The 14,293-nt window shown below is 43.7% G+C and overlaps 1 pseudogene; it reads right to left on the bottom strand.

Annotated features, from left to right (window-relative positions):
- LOC115573888 (NACHT, LRR and PYD domains-containing protein 12-like) overlaps positions 1-6,859 on the bottom strand; it is a 45,553-nt pseudogene extending 38,694 nt beyond the window's left edge.
- Positions 6,860-14,293: the final 7,434 nt, after the last annotated feature.

The raw sequence follows: 14,293 nt of genomic DNA, 5'->3' as shown, positions 1-14,293 counted from the left end.
GGGGTGATTGGGCGGAATGGCCTCCCCGATCTGAACCCGAGTGGTGTTCTGTTGCTGGATTTCTGTGCTAGTCACAGTTTGTCCATAACAAACACCATGTTCAAGCATAAGGGTGTCCATCAGTGCACGTGGCATGAGGACACCCTATAACTTTGTCGTTATGTCATCTGACCTCCGACTGTATGTCTTGCACATTCAGGTAAAGAGAAGGGCTGAGCTGTCAACTGATCACCACCTGGTGGTGAGTCCGATCCGCTGGCAGAGAGGGAAGCTGGACAGACTTGGCAGACCCAAACGCATCGTGAGGGTATGCTGGGAACATCTGATGTAACCCTCTGTCGGGGAGGTCTTCAACTCCCACCTCCGGGAGAGCTTTGACCAGATCCCAAGGGAGGCTGGGGACATTGAGTCCGACTGGACCATGTTCTCCACTTCCATTGTTGACGCGACTGTTTGAAGCTGTGGCTGTAAGGTCCCTGGTGCCCGTTCTGTCAAGCTAAAGAAAGAGTCCTATTGAGCCTGGTTAGCTCGGGCGACTCCTGGCAGCACGGGCGGCAGTCGCAGAAGCAAAAACACGGGTCTGGGAAAAGTTGGGGGAGGCCATGGAGGAGGACTACCGGTCGACCTCGAAGAAATTCTGGCAAACCATCCGGCGCCTCAGGAAAGGGAAGCAGTTCTCCAGGGGAAGCAGTGGGGAGCTGTTGATCTCGACTGGGGACATTGTCGGGTGGGGGAAGAAATACTTCGAGGATCTCCTCAATCCCACTGACACGCCTTCCATAGAGGAAGCAGAGGCTGGGGACTCAAAGGTTAATTCCTTATCACTCAATCCAAAGTCACTGAGGTAGTTTGGAAGCTTCTCAGTGGCAAAGCTCCGGGGATGGATGAGATCCGCCCTGAGTATCTCAAGTCTCTGGATGTTGTGGGGCTGTCTTGGCTGACAGCATCGCGTGGCAGTCGGGGACAGTGCCTCTGGACTGGCAGACCAGGGTCGTGGTCCCTCTATTTGAAAAGGGGGACCGGAGGGTGTGTTCCAACTATTGGGCAATCATACTACTCAGCCTCCCTGGGAAAGACTATTCCAGGGCACTGGAGAGGAGAATTCGGCCGATAGTCAAAGTTCGGATTCAGGAGGAACAATGTTTTTCGTCCAGGTTTTTGTCCTGGCAGTGGAACACTGGACAAGCGCTACCCTCCGCAGGGTGCTCAAGGGTTCATGGGAGTTTACCCAACCAGTCCACATGTGGTTTGTGGACTTGGAGAAGGCTTTTTACTGTGTCCCTCATCGCATTCAGGAGTATGGGGTCAGAGGCCCTTTGCTCAGTTTCTGTATGGTCCCTGTACGACCGGAGCAGGAGCTTGGCTCGCATTGCCAGCAGTAAGTCAGACCTGTTCCTGGTGCATGTTGGACTCCAGCAGGGCTGCCCTTTGTCACCCGTTCTGTTCATTATTTTTTCTAGATAGAATTTCTAGGTGCAGCCACGGGCTGGAGGGGGTCTGGTTCGGGAGCCACTGGATCTCATCTCTGCTTTTAGCAAATGATGTTGTCTTGTTGGCTCCTTCGAGCCAGGGCCTCCAGCATATCCTGGGGCAGTTTTGAGCCGAGTGTGAAGCAGCTGGGATAAGAATCTGCCCTTTGCTGGCTAAGCGAGGGATACAGAAACAGGAGCTCATAGACGGTGCACATGTCGGCTCTCAGTGAGCAATTAAGGACTAGAGCAACATTCACAAATAGCAAACAGCTAAGCATAAACAACTCTACAGCTGCAGGAAATAACACTGTATCTTTAACAAGGTGAGGATAACAGACCTGACAGTGGGAAACACACATCACTGCCGACACGTTTTACAGATTAACGAGGCAATAACATACTACGACATGAACAAAACTCACGTTTATTCATTCACTTAAACCCGAAGTGTCAATACAAGCACATCTCCGAAACAAACGTCAAAACATGGGTAAGTCTCAGGTCTTTGATCTCTCAGGTGTGTGTGTGTGTGTGTGTGTGTGTGTGTGTGATATATAATTAGGAGACAAACTGTTCAGACTGTCAAACTTTTAAAAAAGTTGTTGTGATTTGAGCTCAGACAAATTCAGAAAACAAGTGAACTGAAGGAAACTTAAAACTTCTGTTCTGGATTTTATAGATACACAGAAACACATGAACTGACCTCAGAGTCTTCAGTCGGCAGTTTGGACTCTCCAGTCCAGCACAGAGAAGCTTCACTCCTGAATCCTGCAGCTCGTTGTCTATCAGGTCCAGCTCTGTCAGATGGGAGGGGTTGGACTTCAGAGCTGAGGCCACGACTTCACAGTGCCTCTCTGAGAGTCCACAGTCAATAAATCTGTGTTGACAGATAATAGAACATTAAAACAATAAAATGTGACACTTTATTGTGAAAACAGATTCATACATTTTGCATCACAAAGCTCAGATGGTCAGCTGGTCAGCCTGAGCTGGTCAGTCATTGATCAAAGGGTTTGTAGTTTGAAACTTGAGCTCCTTCTGTCCACGAGGCCCCAGACTTTCCCTGCCTGAGGAGATCAGAGGGGCTGAATCAGGGCCCCATTTTATATCAGCCCCCAAAACACACTTGAATAAAGCTGCTTTTAACCCTGATGTGGATGTTTGTATCTTCATGTTTGATTTTGGTTTGTTTTATTCATTCTGTCGTCTTTATATTTATATTTGTAACTGTTGGGGTAAAACTTGCTTTTTCTCGAGACTCTTTCATTGTTTTGCTGTTTAATGTGTGTACAGCACTTTGTAACTGCTTTTAAAAGTCTTATATCAAGAAAATCAATAAATAAATGAACCTCCCCGAGGGTTAGGGTTAGGCTTGAGCAACATGAACTGCACATTGATGTTCAGGACTAAAGTGTCCAGGTGACTGTAACGTAAACGTGTCAGATTTGAGTTGATTTATATTCATGGAGCTTTATGTAAATTCACTGTAGGTTGTGACTGCACTCGTATGTGTTTACCTCAGTTATGTGTTTGTGTGCATTTTGTTCTTTGATGCATCTTATTCTGTCACTCCATCTGTTTTTCACCTCCAATTAAATTTAGTCAACGTCTTCTACTGCATCAATAGTATGATTAGTACTAAAGATTGAGTTATTATCATTTGATGGGTAATAATGTGTCTCAGGTGGAGTTCACCTGGCTGAAGTAAATGTGTTGGAAAGTAAACGACTACATGTCATTTAATCTCTGAGCTTGGTGATGAGAATTGATCCAATAATCAGGTTTCATACTTGTTCAGGAAAACATGTATGGTGTTGAGGTTTTATAGAATGCATGTGTGTAAAGTGTTTGTCTTAAACACTGAAGGCTTCAGCTTTACCAGGATCTTTAATGTTAATCACATCTGGACTTACCGAGCCTTTCTACAGTTCCTCACAGCTGGAATCAGTCTCCGTTTTCCCTGCCATGATGTCTTGTATTTCTCTGTGTCCAACTCATCCAGAACCTCCTCTGACATCTGCAGCATGTAGGCCAGAGCTGAGCAGTGGATCTCAGAGAGTTTCTTCTCTGATCTGTTCTCTGACTTCAGGAACTCTTGGATCTCCTGATGGACTGAGTGGTCGTTCATCTCCATCAGACAGTGGAAGATGTTGATGCTTCTGTCAGGAGAGATCTCATCACTGTTCATCTCCTTCAGGCTGTTGATGGCTCTCTGGATGAATTCTGGACTGTTGTCTGTCTGACCCAGCAGGCCTGCTAAGAGTCTCTGGTTGAATGTCAGAGAGAGGCCATGAAGGAAGCGAACAAACAGGTCCAGGTGGCCATTTTTACTTTTGAGGGATTCCTCCATGGCGCTCCTCAGGAACTCATCCAGGGATGAGGGACTCGATCCTCCGAGGAAGTTCTTCACTACCTCTGTGTTCCTGTTGGTGTAACAGTGGAACATGTAGACTGCAGCCAGAAACTCCTGAACGCTCAGATGAACAAAGCAGTAGACTGTTTTCTGGAAGATCACACTCTCTCTTCTGAAGATCTCTGTACAAACTCCTGAGAACACCGAGGCCTCTGTGACATTAAGACCACAGCGCTCCAGGTCTTCTTGGTAGAACATGATGTTTCCTGTCTCCAGATGTTCAAACGACAGCCTCCCCAGCTTCAGAAGAACTTCCCTGTCAGCCTCCGTCAGCTCCTGTGGACTCGTCTCACATTCATCATCGTACTTCTGCTTCTTCCTGTTTGTCTGAACCAGCAGGAAGTGTGAGTACATGTCAGTCAGGGTCTTGGGCAGCTCTCCTCTCTGGTCTGTAGTCAACATATAGGTCCAGAACTGTAGCAGTGATCCAGCAGAAGACTGGGATCAGACACATGATGTGGAGGCTCCTGGAGGTCTTGATGTGTGAGATGATTCTGCTGGACAGATCTTCATCACTGAACCTCCTCCTGAAGTACTCCTCCTTCTGGACGTCAGTGAAGCCTCGCACTTCTGTTACCCTGTCGACACATAAAGGAGGGATCTGATTGGCCGCCGCAGGTCGGGAAGTTATCCAGACGAGAGCCGAGGGAAGCAGCTTCCCCTGGATGAGGTTTGTCAGCAGCACGCTGACTGATGACTTCTGTGTGACATCAGACACGACCTCATGGTTGTTGAAATCCAGTGAAAGTCTGCTTTCATCCAGGCCGTTAAAGATGAAGAGAAGTTTACAGACAGCGAGCTTCTCTGCTGTCACCTTCTGTAATGTTGGATGGAAAACATGGAGCAGCCTGAGAAGACTGTACTGCTCATCTCTGATCAGGTTCAGCTCCCTGAACGACAGCAGAACCAGCAGACTGACATCTTGGTTTTTGGAGCCCTCTGCCCAGTCCAGAGTGAACTTCAGCACCGAGAAGGTTTTTCCAACTCCAGCGACGCCGTTGGTCAGAACGACTCTGATGCGTCTCTGTTGGTCAGGTGAGGCTTTAAAGATGTCGCAGCACCTGATTGGAGTTTCACTTAAGGTCTTCTTCTCTGAATCTGTCTCAAAATACCTCATCTCATGTTGGGTATTAACATCTCCACTCTGTCCCTCTGTGATGTAGAGCTCAGTGTAGATCTTGTTAAGGAGGGTTCCACTTCCTGTTACATCACTTCCTTCAGTCACATGTTCACATCTCCTCCTCAGACTGATCTTATGTTCATGGAAAACCTCCTGCAGACCAACATTCACTGAAAGAAGAGAAAAAAGTGGGAGACAAAAAATACAATTTGACAATCAGCAGTCAATGGTCTTTTCAGTACACATTAAAAACCATCAGTATAAGAATATTTTTGCTGTTCTTTCCACCTTAACGTGGTGGAGAGGTTTGTGTGTCCCTGTGATCCTCGGAGCTCTGTTGTCGGGGGCATTAGCCCCTGGCAGGGTCTCACAAAGCTAATTAGCCCCAGAGGAGGGGCCAGACTGAGAGGGATTCAAAGAACCTCTATGAATCAGCCACAAAGGTGCTCCAGCACCTGAACCAGGAAAGAGAAATCAGGGCACCTTTCTGGAGCTAAACCTGGGAGTGGAGGTCTCTGGTGAATATCTGGTGGCTGGTCTTTGACTACATGGAGACGCCACCCTGTGGGCTGACTACCAGCAGGGACAGGCGTTGGGGTCGGGTGTGTGCCAGTTTCATGCAAAAGAAGGAAGGTGAACTGATTACATCAGACTGGTCTTCAGGACAGGGAATGTCTCCTCTCATGGGGGAAGGAACAGGTGCTGGTGCTGGAGGTGGGGCAGTACCAACTAGATTTAGTTGGGCTCACCTCGATGCACAGCACTGTTTCTTGAACTGAACTGCTTTGGCTACATTTTATTTTTCATTTTATTTTCTGTCGCTGCTATGACAAACAAATTTACCCATCTGTGGGACATTAAAGGATTTCTGATTCTGATTCTGATTTTGAAGCTGTTTAATGTGCTGAAACTGAGCAGCTAATTAGCTTCTGCTGTAGCCTGAAAATAGATGCAGTGCACTTTTCCTCACTGGATGTTTGTTTGGTCTCTTGTTCAATCTATACAGAGAACAAACTGCTTTCTGATTGGTTAATGTGAGACATAACAAATGTATTAAAACAACAAGTAGTGTGTTCAGACATGAAGACATCAGCAGAGAGATATATAGTCTTACTTTGTACAGTGCTGGTCAGACTGGCTGTCTGCAGTCCAGCTCTTGTTCTGGATCTTTTCCCACACTGGGGACAGGAGGAGTGTCCTGGTGAAGCAGACTGGTCCCAGTATGATGTGATGCACTGTCTGCAGAACCAGTGTCCACAGTCTGATGGTCCAGGTTCAGCACTAGAGGCTGGAGGAGGATCTTTGGACTGGTCAGTGTTCATAGACAGACAGCTGGATACTGGAGACTCTGCTCTGTCCTCCTCCTCCTTCACACAATCACTCATCTTCTGCGCTGAAGTCAGTCTGAGAAGTTAAACATTAACAAGAATCAGGAAACAAGTTTGTTCAAGGGTCACACAAGACGGAGAGAGCAAGTAACACACACTCTCTCTCCCCTTCACACACACATTATACAGTATAATAAAAGCAGCCAGAAGTCCACCTGCTCAGGTTTCTTCACACCTGTGCTTGTTTTCTTGGGTTACTGGAGGTTTAAAGAGTATTATTCAGCCAATCAGGACTTTGTGTCCACAGATGAATCAAACTGTTGACTTCACTCCAACATTTCTTTCCTCCACAGTCCACAGGGAGAAAACTGACTCACAGTAAGTAAAGTCACAGTAAATAATCACAATGTGTTTTTAACACTCACCCTGTCTCAGACTGCAGCTGTTCTCCTTCTGCTCCGTCCTCTCAAAATAGAGTCTGACTGAACACTTTCACTTCCAGGGTTCCTCCCTGTGTCTGTGTGTGTGTGTGTCTGTCTGTGTGTGTGTGTGTGTGTCTGTGTGTGTGTTTTATGACGTCCTTGGCTCCTCCCTGTTCTCATGCTCTTCTTCGTGTTATGGTTGTGGGTTGCAACCACGACTTTTAAGGTTCATACCGCCACCTACTGTACCGGAGTACGTAGCATAGAGATGGATGAAAATACTTTACATCATGGAGTAAATAAAGTAAATAAAATGAACACACAAACAAAAGATTCCCTAAATTCTATGAAATATCTCTTTCTGTTATCATGTTACACTCCCCTCTCCTCTGAAGTGCGGGTTCATCAAGGACTTCATGTTAAAACCAGGAACAGTTTTGGAGGTGGAGCCCCGTTAATTCTAATGAAAAGCTGAAACATGTTTCCACCATTTTACATCTGCTTCTTTCACAACATAAGCTTATGGGAAGAAGTCTTTTAGGGCTGCGGTGCATCACATGACGTGGTAACTACACAGTTTGGACACTAGAGAAGGAATGAATCATTATTTGACCTGCTTGGGTTGCACCATGAATTACACATTTGATGTTTTTTGATTTAAAAGATGATGTTTCAACTTGAGAAAGTCTCAGATTGTCATCAAACTAATGAAATATCAGACTGTGAAAATACGTCATTATAAAGACTACACAGCCAACAGTGTCGTTGGTGACATGTGTTGAGTGAGACGATGTAGTTCACTGAGCGCTTTAAAACAAAACTACAAATCGAAAAATATCTTTTGACTGACTAACATAATACACTATATTGCCAAAAGTATTGGCTCACCTGCTTTGACTCGCATATGAACTTAATGACATCCCATTCTTAACCCATAGGGTTTAATATGACGTTGGTCCCTTTGCAGCTACAACAGCTTCAACTCTCCTGGGAAGGATTTCCACAAGGTGTTTATGGGAATTTCTGACCATTCTTTCAGAAGTGCATTTGTGAGGTCACACACTGATGTTAGACAGGAAGGCCTGGCTCTCAGTCTGCGCTCTATTTCATCCCAAAGGTGTTCTCTCGGATTGAGGGCAGGACTCTGAGCAGGACAGTCAATTTCGTCCACACCAAACTCTCTTCTCCATGTCTTTATGGACCTGCTTTGTGCCCTGGTGCACAGTCAGAGTTGGGAGCATGGAATTGTAACCATAACCCCAACCCAACATCTCTTGGTATGCTGAAGCATTCAGAGTTCCTTTCTCTGGAACTAGGGGGCCAAGCCCAGCTCCTGAAAAACAACCCCACACCATTATCCCCCTCCACCAAACTTTAACTAGAGCCGACCGATAAAGGATGTTTAAGGCCGATACCGATACAAATATTTGGTGATTTAAAAATCTGATATTCCGATATATCAGCCGATATATATATATAAATAAATCCAGAAATGCATAACAAAACATAAACATCTATTTTTGTATACATACACTGAGTATACTTTATATAACACAATGCATAACTGATACTGAGAGAGTAATGTAATGTAATGTAGTAATGTAATGTAACACTCGCAGTCTGCGATGTCTCTTCGAAGCTGCTGTGTCAAATCCTCGGCCATTACTTCACAGCGCTGTGTAACTGTACCATGACCATCCAACACTGCGCGAGCCAGAGGAGAACACAGCAGCAGAGGAGCCAGGCGGTGAAAAGAAATACATTGGGCGGGTGAATAAAATTTGGGCTGCTTTTGAATTAAAAAATAGTTTTTCGTTCAGAATCTCAATCAGGTCGTTGTGGGTCTTTCAGCACCACAGGTGTGGAAAAGAGGAGAAATAGAGAGGGAGGGAGGGAGGGAGAGGTGCTCTGTATGTGCATAATTTTGTTTTGTTTTGCATGTAATCGTCATACAGGTCACTTGTGATGTAAATAATGAAATCATTTAGGCCTACACGGCTTAAAAGTGCACCTTTTTACGTGCAGCTGGCATTATTACTAATCTGGGCCTGGCGCTTGGATGCCAGAGGTTCATTTTGCAATTTGTGTAGCCTAAGGTTGACTTATCGCACTCTTGTTGGTTGCAATGTGCAAAAACCTATTTATCTATCATTAATGTTATTTTATTAGGTTATCTGATGCAGATATGAAACTCTGGGTGTGTTTTCTATTGCATGTGTTATGATTTTACGGGTTTACACAGGTGTCTGGCAACTTCGTGGTTTGGGCTGGTTTTTATTGGATTGGGCGGGTTCTAAGATGTGATTGGGCTGGAAACTGTCAATCTGATCTGGCAACACTGCCTGTTTTCACTAACTGTCTGATTCAATGAAGTCTAAAGGACAAAGTATCTGTAACCTTGGAAGCTATGTGCAGCTACAATATATTGGTAATGAGCTAAATGTGGGACAAAGTGGTACAAAGACATGTTTCTGTGAAGACAGTTGTAGATGTAGTGTCTGTTGCAGATGTGACTGATGTGAGAGGATCTGCAGGCTGGGAGCAGCTGTACAACAGCCAGGGAGAAGGGCGGCCACAGCAGCATCACTACAGGAGACATGTGAGGGGTTTTAAATCAACAGCTTGTTTCATACACGACACACACACCAACACGTTGTGCTAGAAACTAGAGAGTGTCATTTTAAAATGTGCAGAAAATTGGCAAAACAAAATGCAAATGAACACTAACATGCAAATGTCTCCTCTGCTGCTCTGCAAACTTTAAACAGACAATATGTCATTTGTGTCATTAGGGGTCTCTATCTGAACAAAACTAAATAAGTTTGCCAAGTGTTGTGTGGAGAGAATCGAGCGGAGCAGCGGAGCAGCCAGACCTCTGACCTCGGACCACCACGGGACCTCATTTCAGAAAGAATATGTTAATGAGCGGAACGAGCCAAATAATGTTCGGATCGCATTTGATCTGTGACATGATTTACACATGTGACCTCTTTACAATGTAAAAGATCATTTTTCAACTCAAGAAATTCACAGTTTGTCATAAAACTAATAAAATATGAGACAGTGAAAATAGAGCCAACAGTTACAAGTAATGTGGTCTCGATTCACGCTCACAGAAACCAGAACTGAAACCTCGTAGAGCCGGTCGTGTTTCTTCTTCTGTCTTTTCTTGATTTGCGTTCTTTTTTAACTGTGCCTTTCAGATATCTTAGGACCTGTTTTACAGTCGTTCACTGCTCCAAAAATACTGTGACAGTTTGCTGACAACAATCTCAGGTGGGGTCGTGTACATGTAGTGAGACAGATTATGGCTGCCAACTGCCTCTCTGTATTTTCTGAATATTTTCTGTATTTTCAATCATCTTTTCTGCATCATCAGTGTAGTTCACTTTTTGTTCACAAGGTGTCGCTCTAGGTTGACAGTTTTTTTTTTTAAGCTTTCAAGCACTTTTAACACCAACCTGAACCCGTCTCTGGACTCTGGGTCAGTCAGTCCTGCTGTAACTATATGGAGCTAAATCGGGGTCAAATGTTTTGTACTTGAAAAAGTAAAATTTGAAACTGAAATTTCAAGTTTTGATCTTGAATTTTGAAAAATATATCAACATATTCTAAATAAAAATAAATTTACAAAAAGTTTTTTCAGGTTAAAAATAATTATGATCAACTCTGGTAATTCTTTTGAATAAATACAGCATACACATACACATGGAACTGCTGTCGGTGACAACCTTCCATTTGCACACCAGGCACGAATATCCTGCACGGCTAAAAGTGTTTTAATTTCCAAGGCTGTTTAGATGTGAGATGTGGAAGCTGTTTTAGGCAGTACTGAGGACCAGTTGTAGTACAGGAGCGACAAAATGACGCCAGATTGTGCACACAGACACCCACACTTTAAGGACTAAAATATCCGATTTCGACGTAGCACTGTGAATGCCTCGCAGTGTCCGCTGGCAATGGCGTCCGGTTCTGCTGGCTCACCTGCTGGACCCAGCACACAGGTGAGAAAAGTGAGGTTGGGACATCGTGATAAATATCAAAATGGACGTTGTTGTGTGGTTTTTGTTCTGTAGTGTTGCCAGTGTTCTTTAACCATTAATATAGCAAGTGTTGCTACAGTAGGGTTCTTATTTGTTAGCATCAAGCTTAATTCTTCTTTTGTTTAGCCTATTATTTATTTGTCTGCCTCTGTTATCTCACCTGTAATACATAAGCAGAGCATTGACGTCCACACACACACACACACACACACACACACACACACACACACACACTGGTGTAAGTATATAAAGTTATGTTGTTTATTCCGGGATCAACTGAAAAGAGAATTTCTCCAGAGACTGCTGACCAAGGTTTCACAGGTCATGCAGAGATTGCCACTTGATGTGCAGTACCTAAAGTTAGTCGTCAACCAGGAGATGATAGATGACACTGGTAGAGACATTTCTATCAGGCTCTGTAGTTGTTGTGGAGACACGTCATATTTCGGCCGTCCCATTTCTCCTTGCAACAACATAGGCACCTGACTGGGGGTCAGATTTGAGTTGTCCTCCATATTGACAAGAGTTGTCAGTTAAGTTAAAGCATCGATCACATCCTGTGGCATCTCAATCTGGCAGGAGAGTGACCTTAAAAGGACCATCTCCTGGTTGACGACTAACATGAAGCTAACAGAAGTCACAGCGCTGCACAGAACTGGAGACAAACACCACTTCACAGATTACAGCCTGTTTCTCTGCCAGAACAAAGTCATCAATACATACGATCAACTAACTGACAGTCAATATGGATTCAGACCCAACAGATCAACATCTTCAGCATTCACTGACCTGACTGAAGAAATCACAAGCTGCTGAGAACAAAAGAAATATGCAGCTGGGGTCATTTATTAATCTGAAGAAGGGATTTGATACGATCAATCACGACAGATGGATTAATAAAGGTGAGCGGTGTGGTATCAGAGGGCTGGTTCTGACCCGGCTGAGAAGCTCTCTAGATAACAGGCAGCAGTCTGAAGATGGTGAGGACATGTGGTCCTGTTTGGACAGTGCTTGTGGAGTCCACCAGGGATCAGTGTTGGGGCCACTTCTCTTCATACTGACATTAATGACACATGTCAAACAGCAACATTAGGAAAGTTTGTGTTATTTGCAGACGACACAAATATGTTTTTGGATTTGCAGCAGATTCTGAAGTTGATCACATCTGAAATGAGCAAATTAAAAAGGTGCTTTTACAGAAATCAATGATCATTTCATTGAAGCACAACAAAGATCAAGTTGTTTGGAAACTGAATCAAATAAACAAGTAGTGGTGAAGATGGATGGTGTGAATATTGAAAGAGTGACGTAAATACTTTTCTGGGTGTTATAATTGATCACAACATCTGCTGGAAACCTCAATAAAAGCTGCTGAATGTAAAGTGTCAGGAAGCATCTCAGTCCTGTGAGACAAAGCTGGTACTGCATCACAAACCACTGCACATTCTCTCCTGTTAGCTGGTCTGACCATGTTTAAATGACTGTGTGGAGGTCTGAGAGGAAACACCTGCACAAGATCACTGCAGCACTGATCACACTTCAATAAAGAGCCAGAAGAACAGTTCAGAAAGTCACATATTATCATCACAGCAGCTCAGTGTTTCTACATTCACCTGTGATAAAGTTCATCCACCTGGTTGAAGATCAAACAGCACAAATAAGGTCTGAAGCCAGAAACAAACTAGGACCAGGTCATATTCACACACTGTTTCTCTGAGGGGTTTTATTCTGAGGGAGAAGCTGAATTTCAAGCTGCCAGCTGTTCAGACGACTATAAAAAGTAAGTGCACTTCAGTCTGCGCTGTGAAACTGTGGGATGATACGAGCACGGAGCTAAAGCAACGTCCAACAATGATCCAGGTCCAAACAAGGTCCAAGGAGATGGTTTTCAAAAGGTCCAGGGACGAGAGAGGACTTTAAACATCACTGGTGTGTTCATGCATGTGATGAATGCATGTGTTTGTGTGCAGAACATGAGAATATCAGAGAAAAGAAAGTGAGTTGTTGAAGAGCTGAGATTAAATCAGTGTGGACTTCTTCCTGCTGCTTTTCAGGCGTGTCAGTGCTCGTTGATGGAAAATACTTTGAAACATGCTTTTACTTTTATTATGTTGATTTGTTTCTTCTGTTTTCACACGTCACAATTTAAAAAAGTTTTTTGTATTTTGATGTTTTTAAACTTGTATTTGGTTTCAGTTGTGGATCGTTTTTATATCAATTTTATCACAACAACATCAAATGTCACGATGCTGAGGATTTATTATTGATATTATCCAAATTATTATCACTTTGTTTAATATCCATATGATTATTAGTCAGCTGTGCTCTGATTGGTGGAGCGGGCTGCAGTCTAAAGCACATTCAGTCATTCCAGCCAGAGACTGTTAGACTTTGGTGCCCCTGGTGGGCCTCCTGTGCCCTCCACTTTCTGCCAGTCCTCACCTCAATGCCCGCTTGAGATACTTTCAGGTCCTTGGATTCCCTGTATTGGAGCACCTCCCTTGCTCTGGTGACCATGAACTCCTCAGTAAGGCTGTTGATGGGGAGCGTCAGCTTGTTCTTGTTACCGTAGAGGGCGATGCTGCTTAGGCTTCGAGGTAAGCCCAACCAATGTTTCTAATGTTGCTGAAGTTTGGTGCTGTTCTGAGCATTATTTCTGGCTTTTTGATGGCGGTTTTATATTTGGATCCATCTACTGCAGTGTATTGTTGTCGTGCGGTCCTTTCTGAGGATGCTAAAACTACGTTAGCTAGCGGTCTGCAAACTTGATCTCTCGACAGTTTCACAGTGTGTTAGACCATGGATTAAATTTACACCGGAATATCCCTTTAAGCTGAACTGTTGATTTCATGTTAAAGCAGCTCTGTGTAGTTTTATAGAAGCAAGTCAAAGTCAGAATATTGATATTTACAATATTAACGAGGTAATAACACAAACTGTCTCCATCAGTGAATAAACCAGCTGCTCTCAAAGGACAACAAGGTCCAGAACACTGTGTGAAGACAGAGAGTGGCAGGGTCCGCCACATGTAAACACAGTTGTTCTTTAAGGTCAGTTTGTTGGTTCAGTCATGAAGACAAACAGAGAGTTTCATTATTCAGTTTGTCTGAAGATCTTTTTCTGCTCATTAACATTTTTTCACTAAAACTACAGACTGCTCCTTTAACAATGTCTCTAGTCTGTCACCATATTAAACCGTCTGCACAAACTATTAAAACCATTTAATTCATTAATGTTTCCACTATATGTTACATTTTTGTTCATGTTTGTGAATGTGTGTGTATGTGACAGTTTTTACTTCTTCAGACTTCTTGACTCGTGTTTTTAAATGCTGCAGTGAAAAAAGGAGTTTAAAGGAGCACTATGTAGAAACTCAAATCCAGAATATTAATATTTACAGTATTAATGAGGCAAACTCATATTTATATTTCACACTCTTGTGATTGACATTACAGATTTCACTTTTAAAGGAAAAGGAAACTGACTTTTTAAATC

Source organism: Sparus aurata, chromosome 22 (genome assembly GCF_900880675.1).
Source record: "Sparus aurata chromosome 22, fSpaAur1.1, whole genome shotgun sequence".
Lineage (NCBI taxonomy): Eukaryota > Metazoa > Chordata > Actinopteri > Spariformes > Sparidae > Sparus > Sparus aurata.
The sequence above is the reverse complement of the archived record's forward strand: the minus strand, read 5'-3'. Positions and strand labels throughout refer to the sequence as shown.